Source organism: Gorilla gorilla, chromosome 12, assembly GCF_029281585.2.
Source record: "Gorilla gorilla gorilla isolate KB3781 chromosome 12, NHGRI_mGorGor1-v2.1_pri, whole genome shotgun sequence".
NCBI lineage: Eukaryota > Metazoa > Chordata > Mammalia > Primates > Hominidae > Gorilla > Gorilla gorilla.
Window position 1 is genome coordinate 42,667,929 of NC_073236.2, and position 27,936 is coordinate 42,695,864.

The following is a 27,936-nucleotide window of genomic DNA, read 5'->3' on the forward strand; positions in this document are numbered from 1 at the left end:
TACCACAAATATAGTACCTATATGGTTTAGAAAACAATTGGATTCACATTCTCTCACTTGATCCTCCCAACCACCAAATGGTGGGAAAGGATGTTCATCATTTGTCCTGGAAGCAGAAGTCCACAATGTTGACCATAATGCCTTGATGTAGTTAATAAAGGTGCACTCCAAGCTAGGAGTTCCAGCTATGTGTACACCTTCTTCTCCAGAGAGCAGGCAGAGAAAAAGATGGCTATAATCAGTGATTTACCCCTGAGACAATGGCAGAATCTTATCTCTAACCATGACTTCTTACCTTAAATCATTCTTGCTGCTTGCCATCCATATACCTGCTCTGAATACTCATAAAATTAACTCACAGCCAAAGGCCCAGAGCATTTCTTCAAATGAGTACTACATAAAAATACCTACAAATTTATGTATCAGTATGGAGTAGGTATTGAGTAAATGAACAATGAACTGGATGGAGAACATCAGGAATTGGCAAACTTTTCCTGTCAAGAGCCAGAGAGTAAATATCTTAGGCTTTGTCGGCCATATGGTCTCTTCCACAACTGCTCCATGTTGTGGCGCGAAAGCAGCCATGGATAATACAGAAACAAATGAGTGTGTCTGTGAGCCAATAAAACTTTATTTACAAAAGCAGGCGACAAGTCAGACCTAGCCTGATTGGGCCTTGTTTTCCAACCCTTAGACTGCATCCACTTTGAGAAAAGTCTTGTCAAAAGCATCATTTTAGCACTTTCTTTTAGAGGCAGGGTCCTGACAACTCTTGATTAACACACACATCCAGTCACTTTGTCTCTCTTCCTCCGTTGTCCTTTGATAAACACCAACTGGCAGAGGGGACATGGAGCATTTTTCCTTCAATTGCAGTGATTCTGAAAGACAAAGCCGGGGCAGAGATTAAAACCAGACCCGAGGTCTTTGTGCCATGCTCGGCATATCAAGTGCCCCTCTTCAAATTGTACTGAGCTAGCGGTATACCTTAATAAAGAAAATAGAACTATTCTTTCACTTAATAGTCTTTTAGTGAGGGTATGGGGGCCAGGTTTACGAAAGCCCTTATAAAATACTGGCTGAAAGGAAATAATGCTCCTTGGCACCACAGAATCTTTTTCATGTGAAGCTACATGATCACTTTTCATTTTGTTTCTCAAGCACTCCATGGCACCCATCCATGTATTAGGCTAATAACTGCATGAATCTAGTTAAAAGGAGCCAAGCAATTATTTTAATTAGAAGAGAACAAAAATAATGTTCCTGGCTTCTGTTTTAAGGGGCAAGAAGGAAGTTGTCAGGGTTCAAAAAGATCCCACAAAATATTTTTGTGAAAGGAAAAATAATTAAGGCCAAATTTAGAATGTACTTGCAATAAATGGGCCAAATAAAATGAATGGCATCACTGTGCAGCTAGAACCCATTCATAGATAAGAGCCCCAGAAAGTCCGTTTCTACGTGATACCATTTTGAGGGTATAGCCAATTTTACAAAGTGAAAGTGAATGTCTAGCAGAGATTTAATGATCCTTGTGAAACTCTCACATGATTTCCTAAAGAGAGTCTGTGTGAACTCTTTTATTAATAAGAGACGGGGGAAGGATATTGGTCAATTTGCTTTTTGGGCAGGATTTTTTTTTTCATTTACATTCTTAAATTGCTCAAATTTGTTTCTCTGGAAAAATCTATCTTCACAGCAAATCCTTGTTGCTAATCCATTCTATAAAAAGCGGATTCCACCATAAGAGGATTTTAATCAGCTAGACTGAACTCAGTTGTACAGGAAGAGATTGTATCTACAGATCTTCCTGAGCCTTTGCCTTCCTGCCTCCTTCCTGCCTCCCTTCTGGTCATGGCATTTTGACCATTTTATTCCATCTCAGGCTTCCATAAAGAAATGAAATGAAACTCAAAATAGTCAACTAGTCACCATTCTTCCTTCTGTTTGGATCTATCATTGTTTATTGTGCACCTGTTATCTACCAGCAAACAGGAAGTTATGGTTGTACATAGGTGACTAAAGCCCAGACCTTGCCTGCAAAGAGCTTACGGTCCAGTCTGACAGACAGACACATGGGCAGAAAGGAGAGCCAAGCAGCCCAGCTGGGTGGAGGGCAAGGTTACCTAGCCTGAGCTGGCTGTTAAAGAATGGATTATCCAGAAGGATATGGATAGTCTATTCCAGGGAGAAAGGTCAGCACAGGCAAAGGCACAGGCACAGAGAACCACAGGGAGCACACATAGTTGCAACCAGAAGATAGAGCTGCAGGAATGTAAAGCCAAAGACTAGAGTGAGACAGGAGAGCAGACTGAAGAGGTGAGCAAGAGCCAGGTGCTACGGTCTGAATGCTGGTATCCTTCCAAAACTCACGCTGGAACCAAATACCTGACGGGATCGTATTAAGAGGTAGGGCCTTTGGGAGGTGATTCAGTCATGGGGGCTCCACCATAATGAGTAGGACTGGTGCCCTTATAAAAGAAGATCCAGGGGGCTTCCTTGCCCCTTCCACCATGTAAGAATGCAGCAACAAGGTGCCATCTATGAAGCCCTACCAGACACCAAATCTGCTGATGCCTGGATCTTGGACTCCCCATCCTCCAGAACTACCAGTGATATATTTCTATTGTTTATAAATTACTCAGTCTAAGATATTTTGTTAAGCAACCTGAATGGACTAAGACACCAGATCATGCAAGAACCTGCACCACATTGATAAACCTGGACTTCATCTTGCAGAGCAATACAGAAATCACCTGGTTTTCAGCAAAGGACTAATGTGGTTAACTTTCTATTTCAGAGTCAGCATCTGCATGGCTGAGAAGAAGATAAATGGAGAATAGTATCCCATAGACGCCATTGCCCAGGCAAGAGGTGACAAGGCCTTGAACTGGGACAATACTAAGTAGGAAAGGAGAGCTGGGATGAGGAATGATATGCATGCTACTAAAGGATATTTTAAAAATAAAAATTAAAAAGTCTTTGGAGCAGTGACAGATAAGGTCAAAAGTCAGAGATTAAATTGGCCTAGAAGATTCTTGGCAGGGATCAGATATTTTATCTGAACACTTGTCATATGTCCAAAAAGGTTTCTCAACTGATGAGCCTTGATTATGGGTTCCAGGATTGAGATGCAGTAACAAATTTCAGCCTTGGGCACATGAACATACTGCTGAGTGCCATATGGAAACTCCTAGAAGATAGTCTAATTCCTATTTACTTTCCCATGCAAAACTCACACAAAACCAGCTTCCTGCTAAAAATCTAAGTTAAAATACACAGAAACATAGAAAGACAGAAAACTGTAGTGAGTCCTTCTCAGGATAAACTACATATATGTTTAATTACTATGTGATATTAGACTCATTTATGTTTTAATTTCTAAAAGACTATATACTTCTCAACTTGTTTTATGAGCCAGTGGAACGTTGATAACACATTTGAGAAAGACATTACAATAAAAGAAAGTTACAGGTAAATTTCATTCATAAACATTTCTATAAAAATTATTTTTGAAAATATGACCCAAGTACATGCAGCAATATGTAAGACAAATATTACATCACACCCAAGTTGAGTTTAATCCAGAAATGCAAGATTGGTTTAACATTCGAAAACCCATTGAATAACTCACCATGCTAACAGAATAACGGAAAAAAGTAATATGATCATTCTATAAAGTGGGTGCTTAATTTATGACAAAAGTGTCCCTGCAGAGCATTGGAGAAAGGAAGTCTTTTCCATTCATCATGAAGGGTAAGTAGATATCATGGAGTAAAGAATCAAACTTGATCCCAACCTCACACCACATACAAAAATCAATGCCATGTGGATTGTAGGTCCAATTGTGAAAGGTGAAACAACACAACTTACAAAAGATAATATGAAAGGATATTATTATGGCCTTGAAATAAGCAAAGTTCTCCTAAATAGGACACAGAAAGCATTAACCACAAAGGAAAATAGACTATATTAACATTAACATTAAAATCAGCTGGGCACAGTGACTCATGCTTGTAATCCTAGCACTTTGGGAGGCTGAGTTAGGAGGATCACTTGAGTCCAGGAGCTCAAAACCAGCCTGGGCAAGATGGCAAAACCCTGTATCTACAACAACAACAACAAAAATACAAAAATTAGATAGGCATGGTGGCACATGCCTGTAGTCCCAGCTACTAAGGAGGCTGAGGTGAGAGAATCACTTGAGCCCTGGGGGTTGAGGCTGCAATGAGCCATGATCAAGCCACTGCACTCCAGCCTGAGCAACAGTGCAAGACTCCTATCTCAAAAAGCAAAACAAAACAAAAGAAAAAGTTAATATTTTCTATTCATCCAAAGACACCACAAAGAGAATGAAAAGTCAAGCTCAGGGTGGTACATATTTTTAACATATATAACCAAAAAGCTATATGCAGAATATATATCTCCTACAAATCAATAAGATGAAAAGTCCAATAGAAAAATGGACTTAATATGACCACTTACAAAAGAGAATATCCAAATAGCCACTACACATGAAAAAGATGCTCAGTGTACTAATAATCCAAGGAAATGGAATTAAAACCACAATGAGACTCTATACATACCACCAGAATGACCAAAATCAAGAAGACTGAGAATGCCAAGTGCTAGCAGGGATGCAGAGCATCACCCACTGCTGGTAAGAGTGGAAACTGACACAATCTCTTTGGAAAACTGTTTGGCATTATTTATTAAAGTTGAGCATAGTCATGTTCTACAATTTGGTAACTTCCCCTTTAGTCTATATATAGACTAAACATAATGCATATACACAAGCATCGAAGACATGCACAAGAAACTTTCCAGCTGCACTCTCTGAAAATAGCCTAAAACTCAAAACAATTCAAATGTTCATCAAGGGTAAAATGGATAAACTACCGGGCATGGTGGTGCACTCCTGTAATCCTAGCACTTTGGGAGGCCAAAGCAGGCAGATCACTTGAGTCCAGGAGTTTGAAACCAGCCTGGGCAACATGGCGAAACCCTGTCTCTACAAAATGAAAAAAAAAATACAAAAATACAAAAATTAGCCGGGCATGGTGGCATGGGCCTGTAGTCCCAGCTACTCTGGGTCCGAGGATCACTTGAGCCTAGGAGGTCAAGGCTACAGTGAGCCAAGATCATGCCACTGCACTCCAGCCTAGGTGACACAGGGAGACCCTGTCTCAAAAAAAAAATGATAAATTGTGCTATATTACTGATACAAGGATACAAGGGAAGAAAATATAACAAAGAAAACATACTATTAGTATACCCAACTACATAGACACAAAAATAATGTTGAGAGAATGAAGACAGACAAAAGAACACCTATCCATGTTTAATGTTCTTATCACAATAAAGATGAAATTTAAAAAAGAATACCTACCATATGATTCCATTTACATGAAGTTCAAAAAAGCAAAACAAATGTATGGTGTCAGAAGTCAGGCCAGTGGTTACCTTTGAGGGAAAGGGGCCTTCAGGAGCATTGTTCGCATTCTCCTTCTTGTCCTGGGAGGCAGTTAGAGGATGTGGTCACTCCAGAATAATTTATTGAGTCACATATTTCTGCTATTTGCAGTTTTCCATATGTGGAACCCCAATAAAGCTTCCATTTAAAAGTTTCAAATGTTGATTTCCATTTTCCTTGAAATAAATAAAGGGAACAAGAAAATATTATAGAATATCTTCATTAAAATCAATCAATTTTAATTTGCTAACCAAGCTGGCTCTTACCTGTGTTCACGTTGCTCCCCTGATGTCAGCTACAGAGCAGGAAACAGGAAAAACCACGCATATGATTTTCAGGCAGCTGGAGGAAGAGGAAGAGAATGGGCCTTCCCTGTGAGGAAGAATGAATGAAACTGGGACCCTCTGCAATTTAGCTAAGAGGTGAGTAATGCATAGAGAGGAAAAAGAAAAAAAGAGAGATAGAGAGCTGAAGGTCCAATGTATGAAATAATGACAAAAATAACAGGCCTGCTGGAGGCTCATATATTTCTAGCCTTATATAAAATGGGATTAAAACATAACAAATTTAGACTGGCTACGAGAAATGCTTTTTTATGAAATGTATAATTAACCTGTAGCCAATGGTTTAGTAAAATCCAACTCCTCCCATCCTCCAAAAAAAATAGCTATTTATAGCAGCCAAACCAACAACATTGACAAGTATTGTATTACAAAGACTCCCCTGCTTCCAGGCAAAAACTGATCACCAGCTGGGGTCAGGAAGAAAATTTTCCCTTTGGTGTAGTATTTCATGGCTCTGTTATCTAATATTGAACAACTCTCCCGGGCTGAGTAGCATTTGCACCTCCATTCACGGCACCTGGCTCTGGGATCCAGGATGGAATATTGAAATAGGCTATTGTTTTAATCCCCGGATGGCAACACCTGTATGCCTGTATTTAGGCAACACTTTGTGTTTCCAAAAAGTAAACACAATGAATATAATCAAAATTGTTCCTAACACTACTGTTTTTATATCAACAATCTATAAATATATGGAAGAACTCAATATATGTGAGAAATAAACAGAAGGCATGCCTACATTGAGGTAATTCAAAAGATGGTTCTATAATTTACCAGCTTGAATTTCAATTGTTGCATTTTTAGGTATGAAACATTATGAAAAAAAGAGATATTATTCATCAAAGTGATTGTCCTGTGCACTTGTATACCTTATATAATTTATTTTTTTCGGGGCTTTTTACTTGAAAGAAATCACTAGCTAATGACATTTCAGACTTTAGAAATTTTTTCTGATAGCACATTGGAATTCCCCCAGGGACAGAATTGTGAATAAGTGGATTTTTTTAAAGATCATTAACAGATATTACAAACCAATTCAAACTGAGCATTTTCTTTGCAAATTACCTTTAACTTTTAAAGCCAATGGGGGGGGGGGAAAAAAAAGACAGTGAGTGATTTAATTTACTTAACCTGTCTACAAATTGCAGCTTTGCACTCCATCGGCGATTGCATTTTCAACCAAACAAGAAAAAAAGAAAAAAGGTCTCTAACTATCTCTAATAGAGATATTTTTCTAAATTATCATACCCGATGAGTGATACTTCAAAAGAAAGTAATGTTTATTATTTTTTTTCATTTAGCAAGTTGCCCTGGAATTGAGAATGTTTATTCTATTGCTATGTTTAAAGTAAAAACACAGCCCTACAGTGTCTATATCTGTTGCTTAATTAAAACTCTCCAGCAATTAGCAGGTTTATCATCTCCAGAGCAAATGGATGGTGGTGGTGGAGCTTTGGTGGTGGATTGTGAGTTTTTTGAGGGGAGGGGAGTGCTCTTTTATTTAATGATCAAACCACAGTTTCTGGGCTAAAGAGCTAATATTTGGGGTGAGAATCACCTTTATTCCTTGCATACATCAGGCCTGATTCTTATTGGCATCAACACCCCGTTGTGTATGTTTTCCATTCAGAGAGTTTCCATGGACTTCAAAGGGAGTTGCCTGCAAAGATGGGATATGTGGGAGTCCTGACAGGCCCCAGAACAGGCCCAGAGCTGGAAGAAACCATGCCAAGAGTACCTCACATTGGAGCCCCCCCAAAAACCATGTCACAAAATTAAAGGGTCTCCCCTGCCTATGCCATCCCACAGCACATGTGGGAAACATCCTCAGGCTTGCCAAGCACAGCTCTGACTCTGCAGGGTACTAACATATACATATTTGATGAGTAGAGCTCCATTTATAAGAAAGTATGTTAATAAGAATATTCTTTGAGAATGGTGTCCAGTGCAGACTTCAAAAGGGTCATTGTTTGAGGTACCAGAGGTTTCCTTTTTCCCCTTTTAAAGTGCGAAGTCAACTTACTATACACCAAACAAAATAATTGCACATCCCTTTGGATGTCCCATCAACAACAAATGGGTAGGAGTCTATTCTGAAGAATGTTCTATTTTTGGAGTGATTAATTGAATTATTAAGAGTAAAGGGGCAGAGAAACTAATATTTCTTGAGTGTTTCTTATGTGCCAGGTATTTTAATTCCTCTCTTTTAATCCTCACCAATATATTATGATGTAGATGGTATTATCCCCCATTTAAAAGGTGATAAAAATGGGCTTTAGTGAGATCATGAAAACTATCCACTCCAAAGTCCCATGACAGCAAGTGGAAAGCATGTGGAACCCAGCCCTCCCCATCTCCAAATCCCATGTTTGTCTCTTTACATCACACTAACTCCTCATTGTCTGCTGATTTCAAATGCCAAGTTCACATCTTACGGCAACTGCCATTTTTCTAAATGGCTGGAACTCACAGACTGTGGGTTCTTTCCATTCAAGCTCAGACAAGAGTTACTGTATTCCAAATGCTGATGATTAAGTTGCAAAAGCATCGTTTTGCTCCAAAGAATTACCAGTGGAATCCTGTCAGGAAACATAGAATGGAAGCTGGTTGAAGATCTACACTAGCTATTCTGAATGTCACACGTGTGCCCAAATGCTGACACGCCTAAATGAGTCTCACATGATAAGCGGTGATCCTAGTGATCACAGTAGACTCCCTTGGAAACAGGTCTAAGGAGGAGGCTGGGCCAGGGCTTCAGGATGGCAGAGGACCAAGATGCTCATTGGTAGAAAGGTAGCATATCCAGAATCATTACAACCACAAATATTTAAGTGTAGGGACGGGGGAGACAGCCAGAACTTCCATTGATCTTTTTGGTCCCTGCCCCAACCGCAGGACTTCAGAGTCCTAATGAAGTTTAGGATGTGGACACCCAGTGGGCACAGAGTGGGATTAGAGAGGTGGAGTCTCCCATTCACCTGATGAGCAGACACCAACCAAGGGCTTGACCTGTGTGGAAGTGGTAAGAGGAGTGGGGATGGTCTGTCAGGGCCACCCCTAAGCTCCTTCCTGCTCACCACAGACTCCTCCAGCAAAGGCCTCTGAGGCCACAGGTAGAAGCCCAAGCAATTCTGAATGTGGCCACCATTTGCCTTGGGCTCACGGAAAGCTCACCAGAACACAGGCACACGTTCCAGAGACCTTGCCAAGTCTTTTCCATTCTCCCAGGCTCCGCATCCTTATTTTCAAAGTGGAGACAACATGAATACCTGCTCAGTCTAGTGTGTCTGGTGATGACAAAGGGGACGGATTGGTTCGTGAAAGCACTTCATGAGGTCCAGGCAGTGGGAGGGCATCTCAAGCTGCTTCCCTCTAGCTGCAGGCACGTGGCTAAACACCAGACCCCATTCTCCCCACTGTAGCTTGGTCTTGCAGCGAAAACAAATCTAAATGGAAGTGACTTTTTATATAATAGAAATCGAAACCAAAGTTTAAAAATAAAATAAAATGGAATGTCTCTGAGCATGCAACATCCATCTACTGTATTTGTTTTTTGCTCATTCAGCACATTTCTATTAGGCGCTGAGTGGAGGCAGAGGCGCTCCATCACTGGATTTCTGAGCACACTACTTAGCCTTTGCACTTGGGAGAAAGTCCAACTCCTGAACAGGAAGCCATCCTCTCACACCCCACCCTGACCCAGCAGCCCAGCTCATGGCTCTGCAGATGAACAGGACACGCGCCAGGCCCACCTCCTGGGCCTCCTTCATCCCGCTATTCACTGTCAGCCTCTCTGCTTCATCCTCGACTTGCCTGAAATGTCCTCTGCTCAGAAAGACCTGTCAGAGAGCACCTCTGGTCCAAAGCGGTCCTAGCCCTGATCTTCACCCTCATGCCTAGTGGGTTTCCTGCGGAGCCATCATTGCCACGTGTGGCGATACTCTGTTGGTCTGGGATCTCCTGTACCATCTGTCTCCCCAGCTTGACTGTGACCTTCAGAAGAGCAGAGGTCACCTCAGCCTTGTTTCTGCACTTCAAGCCCCGGCACAGTGCCTGGCCCATGAAGGACACAGGAAACAGGGTTTTGCCTCAAAGCAGCTCACCTAATATAAAGCAACACAAAACCCCACGCAGTCAGGGCTTTGTTTCACCTGCTGCAATGGCAGCCCTTGAACTGAAGGAGAAGAAAAGTTTTTCTCTCCTCTACCAAGCTCAAATTCTTTTTTTTTTTTTTTTTTTTTTTTTTGAGACAGAGTCTCAATCTGTCACCCAGACTGAAGTGCAGTGGCGCGATCTTGGCTCATTGCAACCTCTGCCTCCTGGGTTCAAATGATTCTCCTGCCTCAGCCTCCAAAGGAGCTGGGATTACATGCACAAACCGCCAAGCTCAGCTGATTTTTGTATTTTTAGTAGAGGTAGGGTTTCGCCATGTTGGCCAGCCTGGTCTCAAACTCCTGACCTCAGGTGATCCATCGGCCTCAGCCTCCCAAAGTGCTGGGATTACAGGCGTGAGCCACTGCTCCTGGTCCCAAGCTCAAATTATTTCCCCTGCACTTAGTCTGTGCCTCCTCCCTGCGAGGTGGCCACCCTCACCTGATCTGGCAAGAAGAACTGTGTTTGCTCCCAGCCCACAGAAATGTCCCACCTGTTGGTCAGGGTCCTTCCTGTCAAGGAGGTACGGCTTCCCCTTGTCACCTAAGTGTCCCCTTATCTAAATGTAAGATGGTGATAAGCCTGGTGCCCTGAGAGGTGACTGTCAGGTGGTCCCCCTAGGACTCCCCTGCCAGAGTTAGCCTGGGCTCCAGTGACGGCCCAGAAATTTAGCTCCCTTTCCCTCGTGAATTCCCCACCCTGTGTGCTGCAGAGTGGATGATGGCAAGCAACACTCACAGCATAGTTTATATTCGTTTGAATTTTTCTTTATTTTCAAACTAGAGAATATGTACTTACTGTAACAAGCAAAACAATACTTAAAAAGGTGAATAAAAGCAAATATAATTATTTCTTCCTATCCCACTTCATTACCACTATCTCAAGAATACCAAGGGCATGCATGCATATGCCTATATCCATGTATAATACATAAAGAATAAGCCAGGCACGGTGGCTCATGCCTGCAATCCCAGCACTTTGGGAGGCCAAGGCGGGCGGATCACCTGAAGTCAGGAGTTTGAGACCAGCCTGGCCAACATGGTGAAACCCCGTCTCTACTAAAAATATAAAAATTAGCCGGGCGTGGTGGTGCGCGTGCCTGTAATCCCAGCTACTCCGGAGGCTGAGGAGGAAAATCGCTTGAATCTGGGAGGCAGAGGTTGCAGTGAGTTGAGATCATGCCCTTGCACTCCAGCCGGGGTGACAGAGCGAGACTCCACCTCAAAAAAATAAAAAAGTAAAATAAAATATATCTCTAATATATAGCATATATATTATATATACTACACATACCTTATATATCATTTTACATAAGTGGGATCATATACATGCTGGGGGAATTTTAGTGCCGTATTTTGTCTTTATTTAATTATCTATTTTGCATGCGTTTTGCAGGTGTGGTTCCTCCAGGGACTCATTGGAAAGCGCGGACGTCCTGTGGCCATGGGACCACACTTGTCTTCAGTGGCACTGTTTCCCTGTTTGTTCTTGAACACGCCTGCTGCCTTGGTTACACTGGCCTACTGGTGAGTCTTCAGAGAAGTAGCACTGCTGTTTTTTTCTTTTCTCCGTTGGTGGTTTTGGGACATCTGAGATGTCTCCTACTCCCACTCAGTCTCTTTTATTTTCTGCAGTTCCTCTGGCTTGTCTTGTTCCCTGCTCTTTCTAATTGGCTCTCATTTCCAGCTGCCAGCCCCTGCATTGCTTCTGACCTTGTCTATTTCCAGAGACCTTCCCAAAGTCACAAATCTCTTGACAAAAGGCTCCTTTCCCTTTCTGTATAGGTGCCTCTCCCTATCCCTCCTCAAACAAATCTTACCCAAGCCTTCACCCAGTACTCAGCTCATTTGTCAGTAGAGACCATTCTTCCTGACCCTTCCCCTACCAGGTCACACATTTGATCAATACATTTGTGTATTGCTTTGTAGATTTCAAACACATTCAAATAGATTACTTCAACAAATTCTTACAACAGCCCTATGAAACAGAAAGGGGTAAGTATATTGCCTCCCAAAATATATAGGTCTTAAAGGACATTAACTGACAATTTGCAAAGAAGACATTAAAATGACCAGACTTTTTAAAAACTCAGTTTCACTATTAGTGAAAGAAATACAAAGTATAAGAACACTGATATACTTTTTGCCTATGAAATTAGCAAATATTTAAAAAAATGATAATACTCACTGTTCGGCAAAGGAGGATAGTGGTGGTACACTAGATTTTTGCAAATAGGAGTGAAAATTGGTGGCACCTCTTTGATTAATACCTTAACAATATATATTAAATTAGAAAACCATGGAGTCAGGCAATTCCTCTTACAGAAATTTATCCCAAGGAAATAAACAAAGCTATGTAGAACATTTTAGCTACAAGTATATTTTAATATGCAACTGATTAAGTTGAAGTCCAGTCATGCAATGAAATGCTCTAAAAAATGTTTTAATGATAACGTGGAAGAATATATAATATGTAAAGTATTTTGATATAATGAATAAAAACATTATACAATGATACATACTGTCAAGAGTTCCATATATATATGACAGATATATATATATATATATATATATATATATATATATATATATATATATATGGGTATCTATATTAAGCACTCCAAAACAGCAAGGAAGGTTATCTCTAAGAGATGGTGTTACAGGTGATTTTTATTTTCTAAATTTTGTTCTTCTCTACTTTCTAAATTATTTTCAATAATCACGTATGCTTTTGTAAAAAGAAAAACAAGAAAATTATAACATTAAAAAAATTATCCTTGTTTAAATGGAACCAGTTCTACATTTGAGTGAGTGGAATGAATCCACTCACTCATTCATTCAACAAATATTTTTTTAACTCCTACTATACACAAAGCACTCTGCTAGATGAAAGGGATATAGTAATCAAAATTTAAAAAAAATTTTACAAAAAGAACTGGTGTCTGCCCTGGAGAAGGGGTTCTTGGTAACTGGGAGAAAGCCAGTGGAGCTCATTAGACATTACTGTTCCCTAAATCCAAGAAACGGCCTCAGAGGATATCAGTGCATCCAGTCATGCTTGAGTGAGACTTGGCATTGGAACTGGACCTGAAAAAGTGGTTTCTGAGAGAGGGCTGGGAGTGGAAAATGGAGAGAATACATGAGAACGAGAATCACCCTCACTCTGAATGCTCCCAGCTACTGGGTCTCCTGGCGGCTTGAGACAAATGGTTGGAGTGGCCCGGCAATGGCAGAAATGGTCCCACGGGTTGCATAACTTCAGATGTTAATCAGAAAGCCCAAAATGATTCCTATTTTAAATAAGTGACTAGCGAAAATTCAACAAAATTCTACTAAAGTGTCCCTCTGAGTCTGCATTTTGAATAAGCATTCAGCCTCCTACTGTTATTAGTTGGCACTCCCCTTTAACTGGTAGGATTGGAACCTCCCACACACGTCAATCAATTTTCCCAGCAAGGAAGCCACCCCCAGGAAGTGTGGCACTTGGCACAGTCTGCAAGAAGTCCTTACAGCCTCTAGGGTACCATTTTGTTACCCCATAGGATCGTTGTCATATTCCAAATTAACTCAAGTCATCTGCTTTGAGTTGTTTTTCCCATAAATGGTGAAAAATTTTGTTGATTCTTTCCCAAAAGGCCATTTGTGACCAGTGGCCATTTGGAGACCTGACTGGGGCTTGGAGGGGGACCACAATGAATGAAGCAGCCCTCTTGGGGACTGAACCCATGACCTCATTAGCACAAGGTTCTAATCAACAGAGCCACCAGGCACATACCTCATTTAAGACACTGAGGCAGTAATTTGCTAAATGTTAATTCTTAGATTAACTACAGATGAGTAGAGTTCCTAGGGGGAAAAATGAGAGAGATTTGTTCATTCTTGAAAGGAAATTTAGGTCATCAGTTTTTGATCCCTTTGGTTAGTTTTATGGTACAGTTCCAGAATCCTAAGATGATGTCCATCAGGGTCTATGCCCCATGATTTTTTTTAAATCAATATCTTGGTCAGGAGACTTTCAAAGAAAATGCAAATCGTGTCACTTCTGCACTCTTAAAACACCACACGATGATTTTCGATAGATACCTCTACAGTTTCTATTTCTCATGCACAACACAGGTGGCAAAATAAAGAAATGAGATTCATATCTGAGTCAGAGATGGTCCTCCCAGAGCAGGAAGGGCTGGACCCCATTACCACCACCCCTCAAAATCCTAAGTCCTGTGGATGAAAGGTCCCCCTCCATGGGGAAGGGGAGCCCCAACCTCCAGACCTTTCTCAAGGCATGCAGGAACCCAACCCACTCGCCTTCTTACCTTATCCCCCAGGCAGTCCCTGAGGAGCCAGTTTTACAAACAGCAAATATGGTTTGGAACAAAGTTTTGACACTGACTTGGTATCCTGTGCTCATATTACGTTTGTATGAATATTCCACCGACTTTTCAACTCCAAAGAAAAGTTTCCGCTCCAAGGTTACATTCAACATTCAGACTATTTCAACTTCAGTTGCTCCCACCCCGACAGCGATCTTTGAAACTGATATGGCCCTGAAAGAAGCTAGAATAACTTTGTAAAAATGTTAATAATAATGGGCTAGGTTCCCAGTCTTTGTAATCTTGTGGAAGAACCTCTGTGAGAAAGCACCCTGGGAATTGAATTGAGTGTGTGCCCACACTAGCTTGTCCATGGAAAGCCTGCTTGAAATGCAGGGTTGTTTTGCAGGAGCATTTCTACCAAGTGGAGCAGAATGGGAATGTAGCCTTGCATTTGTCACCTTTCATCCCAGGAGCTTTAAGACCACAATGAAATACCCAGGCTGCTGCCTGTTGATGGAGAGGTCCCCTACATTTGGTGGCAAGACCCAGCCACACATGTCAGGAGTATACCATTCTGCCACTGCCAGTTAGGGTCCTGTGGAAAAGCTAGGTATCCTCTCTGAGCTGTCAATTTCCTCACCTGCAAAATGATGGTAATTGTAGTTACTACAAAATAGGGTTGCTGTCTCCACACAAAATAATGGACATGAAATCCTTTAGCTTATTGCCTGGAACATAGCACTTACAAAGCACTCATTAAAACTATTTCTGTTGCTACTTTCTGCCTCCTGAGAAAAACATAGCCATCTCAGTGTAATGGGTGGCATTCCAAATATCCCTTTCTTTATAAATCCAAAATGAAAATTAAATAGGTACCACAAAGAATTTTCTAACCGTAAGCTGAACACAAGCAAGCTTTAATAGTATGCGCTGATAGGAGTAGCTAAGAGGGAGCAACCTAAAATGAAAATAGATAGCTAGCCCTCATTTCTAAATAATGCCTCTAAAAATGTTTTCTTATGAAATGCATTGTAAAATGGCATAAGGAACTTTCCAAACTCGCATGACCAAAATATATGATCTTAAAATCACAATGCTCTACAACACAACAAATTTTTAGCCAACCTAGATTCGCAGGAATTTCAAATTCTGAATGGATTAAAAAAAAATCTCCACTAATTCAAATAATCAAACCAAGTACATTTTTATCTAAAAATACAATCTGAGGCAACTCCATTTTATAACCAAGAAACACTCATAGCATTTAGTAAGCTACAATGTTGCAACTTCTATTCAAGTTGAAGTTGACAGTTAGGAGCTAGATAAATAGAAACTAAACTTCTGAATAGTTACCTATCTTGTAGTTACGGGCTCAATTACTACTTCAATCTCCAGCGGGGACAGCTATTAGTTCGATAAAATAAATACTTTTAATTTCCTCTATGCATTTCCTCAAACCATGCCAATGCACTTATCTATGGCTCACTTAAAGAGTTTGGTTAAGCAGCCTCCACTTACTTAAAAGACAATGTTTGATTTTCCTATGAAATGGAGAAATGGACGTGAGTGCTCGTTGTTTTAATGCACTGAGCCCCTAATCAATTCCAGTTCTGATTCATCAGAAAAGTTGTCCTCTTGAGGGTTTGGGGGGCTTTTTTGGTCACTAAATATTGTCTTTCATTTTGAGATATTTATTCCTTGCCAGAAAATGATACTGTATTTTCCCCTAATGATGAAGGATGAAAGATGGAGCAAATTCCATTTGGTGATTATTGAACCACAGAGAAGTAAACTGACTCAGAAAACAAATCCCCAAAAGAAAAATAAATGTATTATGTGAGGTAGGAGCATGGGATTCTTGGCAAATATTCAATTGGAGCCAGGATTGGTAATTTAATAGCATCCTTGTCTCATTAATATTTGAAGGGGGAAGGGTAAAGCTCTCGGGCTTTTAGCCATGAGCCAGAATCTCCCTATTCTTCACCTCTCCACCGCTACCCCAGCCTGCATGGATGTTAAAGATGCAAATGCCTGGGATGCCTTGCTAAGAGTTGTTAAAAATGCACAGACCATAAGCAGGGGTCCAAGATGCCATCGCTCTTCACATAAACCAAAGGAAATAACACAACCTTAACTTCTGCAGCTCAATGGGCAACGCAAATAACCTACAAGCCTACTCTGAACACTGTTCCCAGAGGCCTGGAGCATCAGACCCAAATCAGAGCAGACAGAGGAGTTCATGAAGTGACATCTCCCAAAGATGATTCTGCCAAATCATGCCAATTTGGTAAATGCGTCACTCTACTTTCAACTGGTCCTTCTAGCTTCCCCTTGCTGATTGGCAGAGTTTGGCAGGAAAAAAAAAAAAAAAAAAAAAAAAAAAAAAAAAAAAAAGCCCTTCCTTTGGAAATCCTGGCCACATCTGTGCACTACAAAGGGACACCCCCAAGTGGTATAGATAGGAAAGGGCTTAGAAGTCAGCGCTGTAGTAACACACAGCCCCTTTCTAGGACTGCATGTTATGAAGTGTAGCATTTTTGAGCTTTGGTTCTCTTTCAAGTTAAAAGAGGAGAGAAGGATACTGAAAAACGAAAAAGACGCTGGGCGCGGTGGCTCACGCCTGTAATCCCTGCACTTTGGGAGGCTGAGGTGGGCGGATCATGAGGTCAGGAGTTCTAGAGCAGCCTATCCAATATGGTGAAACCCTGTCTCTACTAAAAATACAAAAAAAAAAAAAAAAAAAAAAAATTAGCCGGGTGTGGTAGCACGAGCCTGTAGTCCCAGCTACTCGGGAGGCTGAGGCAGAAGAATCACTTGAACCTGGGAGGTGGAGGTTGCAGTGAGATGAGATCATGCCACTGCAGTCCAGCCTGGGCAACACAGCAAGACTCCGTCTCAAAAAAAAAACAAAGATGAAAAAGACAAAGAAGGAGAAAGACAAGTTTAGTCCAAACCCAGTCCCCAAGACAGCTCCAAATTGCCAATTTTCTGCCATAAACCTTTTTAATTCTTGGATTATGAAATGTGTAGAAAAAACAAATTTAATTGCTAACAATCTTACCTAATTTTATGGTCTCCATGGGTGTCTGAAAAGAAACATTATATGGGTCACACAACTGTGTGATAGATGGTGGTATTAGTGGTGATGGTGATGGTGGCAGTAGTGGGGGTAGCAGTGACAGCGGTGATATGCTGGTAGTGGTGGTGATTGTGGTGGTGGTGCTGGTGGTGGTGGTGGTGGTGGTGGTGGTGATGGTGGTGCTGATGGTGATGGTGGTGGTGATGATGGTGGTGGTGATGGTGGTGACGGTGGTGGTGGTGATGGTGGTGACGGTGGTGGTGGTGGTGGTGGTGACGGTGGTGGTGGTGGTGATGGTGGTGGTGGTGGTGATGGTGGTGGTGGTGGTGATGGTGGTAGTGGTGGTGGTGGTGATGGTGGTGGTGGTGATGGTGGTAGTGGTGGTAGTGATGATGGTGGTGGTGGTGGTGATGGTGGTAGTGGTGGTGGTGGTGGTGATGGTGGTAGTGGTGGTGGTGGTGGTGGTGGTGATGGTGGTAGTGATGGTGGTGGTGGTGGTGATGGTGGTGGTGGTGGTGATGGTGGTGATGGTGGTGGTGATGGTGGTGGTGGTGGGGGTGATGGTGGTGATGGTGGTGGTGATGGTGGTGGTGGTGGTGGTGATGGTGGTGGTGGTGGTGGTGGTGGTGGTGATGGTGATGGTGGTGATGGTGGTGGTGGTGGTGATGGTGGTGATGGTGGTGGTGGTGGTGGTGGTGGTGATGGTGGTGATGGTGGTGATGGTGATGGTGGTGATGGTGGTGATGGTGGTGATGGTGGTGATGGTGGTGGTGGTGGTGATGGTGGTGGTGGTGGTGGTGGTGATGGTGGTGGTGGTGGGGGTGATGGTGGTGGTGGTGGTGGTGATGGTGGTGGTGATGGTGGTGGTGGTGGTGGTGCTGGTGATGGTGGTGATGGGGGTGGTGATGGTGGTGGTGGTGATGGTGGTGGTGATGGTGGTGGTGATGGTGGTGACGGTAGTGGTGGTGGTGGTGGTGGTGGTGGTGATGGTGGTGATGGTAGTGGTGGTGGTGGTGATGGTGGTGGTGACGGTGGTGATGGTGATGGTGGTGGTGATGGTGGTGGTGATGGTGTTGGTGATGGTGGTGGTGGTGATGGTGGTGGTGGTGCTGGTGGTGGTGGTGGTGATGATGGTGCTGGTGGTGGTGATGGTGGTGATGGTGGTGGTGGTGATGGGGGTGGTGATGGTGGTGATGGTGGTGGTGATGGTGGTGGTGGTGATGGTGGTGGTGGTGCTGGTGGTGGTGGTGGTGGTGATGGTGGTGGTGGTGGTGATGGTGGTGATGGTGGTGGTGGTGATGGGGGTGGTGATGGTGGTGATGGGGTGGTGATGGTGGTGATGGGGTGGTGATGGTGGTGCTGGTGATGGTGGTGGTGACGGTGGTGGTGATGATGGTGATGATGGTGATGGTGGTGATGACAGTGGTGGTGACAGTGATGATGATAGTGGTGATAATGGTAGTGGTGATGATGGTGGTGGTGGGGATAATGGTGGTGATGGTCATGATGGTGACAGTGGTGGTGACGGTGGTGGTGGTGAAGGTGGCAGTGATGGTGGTGGTTATGGTGGTGGTGGTGATGGTGGTGGTGACAGTGATGATGACAGTGATAATGGTAGTGATGATGGTGGTGGTGACAGTGATGATGACAGTGATAACGGTAGTGGTGATGATGGTGGTGGTGGGGATAATGGTGGTAATGGCAGTCATGGTGGTGATGGTCATGATGGTGACAGTGGTGGCGATGGTGGTGATGGTGGTGGTGGTGACGGTGGTGGTGGTGATCATGGTGGTGACACTGACAATGATGGTGGTGGCAATGGTAGTGGTGATGGTGGTGGTGATGGGGATAATGGTGGTGATGGCAATCATGGTGGTGATGGTTGTGATGGTGACAGTGGTGGTGATGGTGAAGGTGATGATGATGTTGGTGGTGGTGATGTTGGTAATGATGGTGATGGTAATGGCGATTGCACTCAAATCCCAAAATATGAATTAAAGACTTTAACTGGTATGTTAGATACTTGAGAAATATACTCTACCTGTCTTCTCTAAGTCTTAATTCCTATCCCTCAAATGTTGATTAATCTGATTACAATAATATTGTTCTTTGATTAAAACCTGAAAGCACATTTGAAAGAAAGTAAAAGAAGTGAAGTTAAAGCAACTGCTTGAGGGATGGATGTATTTCTCTCCATGGGTGAGTTTTTAATTCTTTATTATTATTTTCATCACAGTCCTTGTCACAGAAAGGATTTCAAAGTATCAATAGTCCTTTAGGCTGCTGTATTATAAAATTCCAAGGATATAGGAATTTCAATTCATGGAGACTACTGTGAATCTAGATGACAACACTTTTTTCTACCAATGTAGAAATGTCTGGGGCAGAAAAATTCACACTTGCAGCATTAATTATTATAAACACAGAGAAACCCCTTCCCTGTGCAGTTATGTCTAACAGATGATGGGACATAGGACAGCTTCCCAACTGCTTTGCATTAGGCATGGTCAAGTGACTTTCTTTGGCCAATAAAATGTGAGTAGAAGGGACAGGTGTCACTGCTGGACAGAGGCTTTAGGAGCCAGGGTGAGCCTCACCATGTTGCCTTCCTCCTGTTATGATGAATGTGGAAGCAGGTGGAGAGGGGGCCTCTATCACCCTGGGTTTCTAAGTGTCTATGACAGGCAAACCCCCTCCCAACCCATAATGGACATGCAGTGAGAGCAAAAAATAAACTCCTGTTGTTTTAAGTCACTGCGATTTGGGTGGTTCTTTTCTACCACATCATAACCTACCCTATCCTAATAGATACAGATGGCAAAGAGCCAAAACAAGGAAGTTTGAAGTCAACTGTGGTCACACTGGGGAAAAAGGAATCTACATATCTCCCCTAATAAACCAAACCCTCAAGGCTTCTTGTTACCCAATCACAAATTCCAAGACATTTAATCGTTCTGCAGTGAAGGTCAATTCTGGACAAAAAGTGCCTAGGAAAAAGGTATTCCATGACCTGCAAGGAACTGAAAGTCACTCACCCACACAAGCTCTGCAATGATTTGGAGATCTCTTGGCCAAGTTCTATTTCAGACAATAAACCACCTTCTTACCATTATCCAGGCAGACAGCACAGATCTCCTTATCATTTTCAGAACTGTTCATTTCAAAGCTGCACTGCTGAAGGTATAAGCCTCCTTAAAGAACTCTACTTTTAAGAAAACCAAATCTCATAAAAGTTAGTATATTTCCACATTCAAAGTGGGGCAGCAAATGTGAAAAGCCCATCTGTGCCCACCCTCCCCTCCACCCCACAAACTCTACCACCACCCAGAGCTGTAGCTGGGCATGAAAAATCTAACACATGCAAAGTACAGAGGCTCTTTGAAAATTTGGCCCAGTGTGTCTTATATGTGAGTTGCAGCCTTACAGAGTCTTGCCAAAAACAACAAAGAGGAAAGAAAAGGAAAGGTTTTCTTTTCTCCGGACTTGGGAATGAAACATAAAACTCCTCTTTTCTGCAAGGCTGAATGGCTCCAATTTTCCACACTCAGGATGAGCTCTTACTGGCCATTACCTTCATAATATCCCAGTGGCTTTTTAGTGGGCATTTCTGTCCTCCCAAATGAATGGCGTGGCAGCAGTGGCCCAAAGAGACGCCCCAGCTCCCTACTGAGAAGCTGTGGCCCTCACACATCCTCAGGGTTGTTGTGAAGATAAAATGAAATGGATGATATGAGTGTGCTTTAAGTGTTACGTTCATGGTATTATTTCTACCATTCCTAGCTTCTGCTGCATCTACTGTGTCTATTGGGTCTAACTTGTACAGTTTTAGCTTTTCTGGGGTCTCTACCCAGGTAAGAACATAGAGGATTAACAGTCACTGGCTCTAAGTGCAAAATTCCGCAAAACCCTATGAGGTGAGCACTAGTGAGTCCAGGAATGCAGAGAGGTGCAGATAATTAAGTGGTTTACCCAGGGTGACACAAACAGTGGTAAGTGGAGAGCCCCTGTTTGATCACTGTCTGAGTGCCCAGAGACACACACGATGCCAACACAGATGATGCCAACCTCCCATCTAAGCAGTCTTACTGCTCCCAGACATGTGTGTTCCAAAAAGAATGGCTGTGAAGGTGCCACCTATTTGGTTGCTGAGAATGTACTAAGCTCCCAGGTTCAGTTGGTGAGGCAGGACTCTCAAGCTAGATTTTCTTAGATGTGACCAAATCCTACCTTACAAAGAAAGAGCAAAATAAGCAAGTGAGGAAGAACAGATGACCTCTGCTTAGGAAGACAAGGCAAGACTGAGCAACTGTGGAAGAGAAATTCAGGATCAACTCCAATCAGTAAGATAATGAAAACTGTATAAAAAAAAGTGTTGTTCATCAACATTGGTTCGAAATTTCCAGTAGCTTCCTATAGAAATCTCTATAGGAAGAGCACAAAGTACGACAGTTACAGAAGCAAAGAGAACAGGGAGACACTAGGGCGACATGGACAAAGGACAATCAGTAGAAACTTACGAAATAGGGAGAAGGGGACCGGGAGTGGTGGCTCACACCTGTAATCCTAGCACTTTGGGAGGCCAAGGAGGGCAGATCACAAGGCCAGGAGTTCGAGATCAGCCTGGCCAACATGGTGAAACCCTGTCTCTACTAAAAATAATTAATTAATTTTAAAAAATTAGCTGGGCATGGGGCATGTGCCTTTAATCCCAGCTACTCTGAAGGCTAAGGCAGGAGAATTGCTTGAACCTGGGAAGTGGAGGTTTCAGTGAGCCAAGATCGTGCCACTGCACTCCAGCCTGGGCGACAGAGCAAGACTCTGACTCGAAAAACATAAAGAAAGAAAGAAAGATGGAGAAGGAAAGTAGATGTGACGTCGAGAAGAAATTCCAGCAGTATCACTGGAAGGAAGGGAATCAAAGAGTGAAGCAAAGAAGAAAAAGCATGGAAATGGGGGATGAGTTTTAAATGCAAAGAGGGAAAAAGGACAAAAGGGAAGAAAATCCAAGGAGCAAAAAGCAATAAACCAAAACTGAGAGACTGGAAGGAGGCAACATTATTTCTGCAAAAAGTAAATAAATACTATATCCTTAGAAAACAAGTTGAAATTGGCATCAGAGGCACCAGAAGAACCATCAAGGACCAGCTCATCTGACTCAGGTTACGAATGCTGATAAATTTATTAGCTACTTAAAAAAGTGTAACCAAAATAAAAGAAAGGAAAGCCTTTCATTATTCAAAACACATGTAGGTTTCTAAAACATATTTTTGTTGTAAGCCTCCAGATTTTTACTGAAGTTTTTTTCTCCATTTATTTTCCTACTTTATATTCCAAAAAAAGTTACATATTCATCTCAAATAATTACAAAAGATGTTCTGTGACATCTTTGCAAATGGCCTCACAAGAAATTCTTCATTTCGGGGGCTACGTCCATATTCCTTTACAGCAATCTTTGATTTTGATCTATCTACTCGAACGATCCAATTCATTTTTTAAAATTTAGAACTACTTAATTCGTTTACTGAGTTAACTGGTTCACCAACTTAACTGGAATTTATAGCTGAATATATCATTCATTTCAGTCCAAATGGGCCAGCCATTTAAGCATACAGACACATAATGTGCTTTCTTCAATATTAATTAATTTGCACTGCTTCCTCACAGCGGATTATTGGCAAAATGGCTTTTCTTAAGATCTGGATCTACAATATGAACATTCATTATTGCACTCACCAACCCATAAATTCCCAAAGTTAGAGGGATAATTTTGTAGCTCATGTATTTTCTTATGGAGAATTATACCTTTAAGAGAACATTTCCTGATCTCCTTCAGTAATTATTTCCATCAGCAAAATCTTCCTATTGATAATATGATGAAAACAGGAAATTTGAGACAGTGTATAGTACCCCTAGAAAAACTAGTGAAAAAAAAGGAATTCTTCCTACAATTTAACATAACATTTTCCAGCCCCAAACAAAAATGCAGTTTACTGAAACTGTATTGGCTCATTTTTGTAATGTTGTGGGTCATATTTTCTAAATAGCATCTGTAGAAGAATCATTTAGAGTTCTAATCTCAGAGATTTTGCTAGAGAGGAGTAAGGTGACAGAACATTTAATTTTTTTTTTCATTCAGACCGGATGTTTCATATTTACTTCATATGTAGCAAAACTGCCCTGGAATTCACATAAATAATGAATTAATGAAATAACTCTCAAAGTTCATGAGACATAAGAAAGTATTCTCTGGGCATATCCCAGAGTAGAAATCTGAGTTTATGGCTCTCAATTCTCACCTATGCAAATACATAACCTCTCCAAAGTAAAGTTCCATCCCCAGTTCTGAATCATAATATTCAACCAAAAAAAAAATCACGATACACAAATGGTATTTCCAAATTAAAATAATTTAGTTGTGGCCGGGCACGGTGGCTCACACCTGTAATCCCAGCACTTTGGGAGGCTGAGGCGGGTGGATCACGAGGTCAGGAGATCGAGACCATCCTGGCTAACACAGTGAAACACCGTCTCTACTAAAAATACAAAAAAAATTAGCCAAGCATGGTGGCGGGCGCCTGTAGTCCCAGCTACTCGGGAGGCTGAGGCAGGAGAATGGCGTGAACCCAGGAGGCGGAGCTTGCAGGGAGCTGAGATCACGCCACTGCACTCCAGCCTGGGCGACAGAGCAAGACTCTGTCTCAAAAGATAAATAAATAAACAAAACAAAATAAAATAAAATAAAATAAAATAAAATAAAATAAAATAAAATAAAATAAAATAAAATAATTTAGTGCAGCAGGGAATACCAGGGCCTTAGCAAAGGGACTTGGAAAATTTGAATAAGGTGCGTGGCAAAAGAGTGTGTCTGAGATCTTCTTTTGTTTATTTCTATATCACCTTCCATTTCATGGGATGTCTTATGATCTCCAGCTGTGGCACAGCAACACTGAGTCACTGTGAAAGTAACAATAGTTTTGACTTATAAAGCAGTTTTTTCTAAGGAGCTTTTGATAAACTTATTTCATTTCTTCTCCCAAAGTCTTTATGCTGCTGAAGTCAAATGGTATTACCCTCGTTATATATGCATGTGGATAAAGAGATATATTGTTGACTGACGGGGTCATGGTTAAACCTAAGCCAGCTAACATTATTGATGGCATGCCATTCCACTTTATTATGGATGCTTTATCAATGATATGCTCAAAAAGCTTCCCAACCAAAGAACATTCCTAGGTAGAAAGCCAGAGTGTAGTTTACCCAACAACAGATGAGCTGCACACGTGTTGACTGCCAAACAGGAGAAACTCTGCTGGGGTGGCTGGAGAGAAACAAAGAGGAACAGGACCTAGAGCTCTCACGGGACAGGTCATTTCACATCTCTCCTAATGGAGACAAAATGGCATCAAAAGTCAGCATTCTTTTATTGCCTCTCCTACCAAAGATGAAAACACAGTATCATTAGCCAAATTTACTCTGAACTTCCACCTCCTCAGGTTGAGTCAATGTATCTTTCCATCAAGGTCAATAATGTAAGAGGCAGATTGGGAACTGAATTGCTTAAGGAAAAATTCAGGGCAGGATGTATTTCTGGTTTTGACAAGGCTTTGGATCATTAGAAATGCGGTCCTTTAGGGAAAAGAAGGTACATACTGGCTGGGTGCGATGGCTCACGCCTGTAATCCCAGCACTTTGGGAGGCCGAGGCGGGTGGATCACAAGGTCAAGAGATTGAGGCCATCCTGGCTAACATGGTGAAACCCTGTCTCTACTAAAAATACAAAAATTAGCTGCACGTGGAGGCGTTCTCCTGCAGTCCCGGGAGGCTGAGGCAAGAGAATCCCTTGAACCTGGGAGGCGTAGGTTGCAGTCAGCTGAGATCGTGCCACTGCACTCCAGCCTGGTGACAGAGACAGACTCCATCTCAAAAAAAAAAAAAAAAAAAAGAAAAGAAATAAAAAGAAAAAGGTACATATAAGCTCTGGGGTTTTTTTGTTTTGTTTTTTGTGACAGTCTCACTCTGTCACCCAGTCTGGAGTACACTGGCACAATCTCATCTCACTGCCATCTCCGCCTCCCAGGTTCAAGTGATTCTCCTGATTCAGCCTCCTGAGTAGCTGGGACTACAGGCGCGTGCCACCACCCCAAGCTAATTTTTGTATTTTTAGTAGAGATCGGGTTTCACTATGTTGGCCAGGCTGGTCTTGAACTCCTGACCTCAGGTGATCCACTCGCCTTGGCCTCCCAAAGTGCTGGGATTACAGGCATGAGCCACCACACCCAGCCTCATATTAGCTCTTTATTCTGTTTCCTTCCTCACTGAAATTTGATTTGGGATATTCCAATCCTTAGTCATATTTTTTATCATTGCAATTGGTCATGAAGTTTTGTCGTGTTAGAAATATGAGTTGGTAATAAATAAATAGATTAATAATTTAAAAACTCAGCATCCCCAGGCTCCCAAGGTTCATCAGTATAAATTATAAAATATGTGATTTTAGTTGGACTTCATAGAAAGTTCACGACTGCAAACATCTTAGCCCTATGGGACCCTTTCAGACCTTTCTTTCTGAAAAATAGTCTCTCTGGGGGTTTGAACTCAAAACGGTACCACCCCTTGTTATACTGAAAGAGTTTTGATAAATCTGCAATATAATTAGATATCTGGGGAAAGGGAAAAGGACAGAAAGGTGGGGTGGAAGCCTGCCTCTGAAGTTAGAATCGAGTTTGTAGCATGCATGTGAAGTTAGTCCACACACACAACTACCACACAGACATGAAGGATTGTAAGGGTGAGAATCTTTTCAATTAATATCTCTCAAGTTAAGAATTTTTGCACAATAGATCATATCAGCATTGGAGGTTGGGTCTATATGGCACCCTAATAACTAAGGTGAAAAGCTTAGAAAGCCTTCCAGATGTTGGAGCTACATCATGTCAAATATATGACAATGTAGAAGTATCTCATAGCCTGAGGCCTGCAGGGCCCACCAGAACAATATTCTACTTGTTAAAGGTAGATGCCTCCTGGCTGGCCACATTACCAAAGCCTGTTGAGGTGCTGACATTCCCAGTAGGATAACTGGAGATTCCCTGGCCACCTTTGCTATTCTTCATTTGCCCCTCTGAGGAATTCTCTCTAACCTCTGGGGTTGAAATATCAAGCTGAACCTTTTGGAATGTATCGTAAGCCTGATATCTGTGCTCAGCAGTAGAGCCTCTGAATTCAAAACAGGACTGTTTCCTGGCTCAGAACTCCAGCTCCAAATTCCTCAGGCTCAGAACTGATGGGAAAACAGATCTTCAGCATTCTTCTGATTTAGAAATCATTCAGATAAGAAATTGACAGATAAGAAATTGACAAGGAGGTACAAAATCCTTAATTTACATAGCTGTCTCTTTTTTTCTTCTCCATGGTAAAGAACAGAGCATCCTTAACCTTGATTTTCTCACTTCTCTCAGTTTAAAGCACAGCCCATAACATTAATTAAAGTGTGTGTGAGCTGGAGGGTAGAAGTTATATTTCATATGGCGTACCACATTGCATTCTAGAAGAGCTGTATAATTTTTAGGTGTGCTTTTTTTCCCAACTTGATACATACGTAGTCCTACAACTATTCGGCATAACATCTCCCATACTCCACCCAGGACCTCCACAATAACAATTTTAAAATAAATGCAGTCCCAAAGAACAAATGCTGAGGGCACTGGTGGGTTAAGGATTTAGGTAGATGAAGGTAAATTTCTGACTCAGAGCTCCAGAATACTAAAGCTGGGAATCACACTGAGATGGTCAGTTTTTAATACTGGTAATCCACTGAAGTTTAGAGATGAGGCTTACAGAAGGTAGGTGGCTTATGTACTTCAGGGTGAAACAACACATCAGGAGTAACCCCAGGTATTTCTTATAACTCCAAGTTTTAGGGCCATAAACCACTTTGAGATACTGATGTAAGTTAGATATTTTCCAGGAAAAAAAAGTCATATACACATATACATACAATGCTAGCATATAAACTCAGGGGGCTCATAGAACCCCTTAAACACCTTTGGATGTTTAAGGAGTCTCTGATCTCCAGGTTAAGAACTCTTGCACCTGAATAAGCAGCTTTTCTAAATATGAAGTGCTACTTTTAATCCCTTTGAAAACTTACCACCTTTAGCATATAAACTTAGATTTAATGAAGTAATCTATAAAATTCAAAGGAAAAGCAATTCCCACAACTCAAATAGATGATTTAATCCCTAATCAATATTTCCATATTTTTAACGTGTCAAGGAAAAAAATGTGCAAGAGAAATTTAAACCTACGTGTATTTTATCACCAATTTCACATATGGACATGGAATATCTTTTCTCCTAATATGGAGATGGCTCAGCAGTATTTAAATGATTCCTTATTCCAAGTCATATAAATATGCACCAGATGTATCTTTTGTAAATGTTATGTTTTTCAACTTCTCAGCATTTGCAAGTAGTTGAAAGCCATGTCAAGCATGCTTTAATGGGGCATAAAAGTGTATTGTATTCAAAGAGATGGCACAGCTCTGTAATAGGTGAAAATACAAATGTTGTCAATGGAT

The 27,936-nt window shown here is 41.7% G+C and overlaps 1 long non-coding RNA gene across 3 annotated transcripts in view; it reads right to left on the reverse strand.

Annotated features, from left to right (window-relative positions):
- Window positions 1-609: 609 nt before the first annotated feature.
- LOC134756767 (uncharacterized) overlaps window positions 610-27,936 on the reverse strand; it is a 47,319-nt gene continuing 19,992 nt past the window's right edge. For 2 of the 3 annotated variants that reach the window (XR_010129878.1, XR_010129879.1), the window contains exons 2-4: window positions 5,737-5,812; window positions 5,461-5,646; window positions 610-881 (exon numbers count right to left, since the gene is read on the reverse strand). This is a non-coding gene — a long non-coding RNA (uncharacterized lncRNA). Of the gene's footprint in view, window positions 882-5,460; window positions 5,647-5,736; window positions 5,886-27,936 lie in introns of all 3 variants that reach the window. The other variant, XR_010129880.1, reaches the window with a different exon arrangement.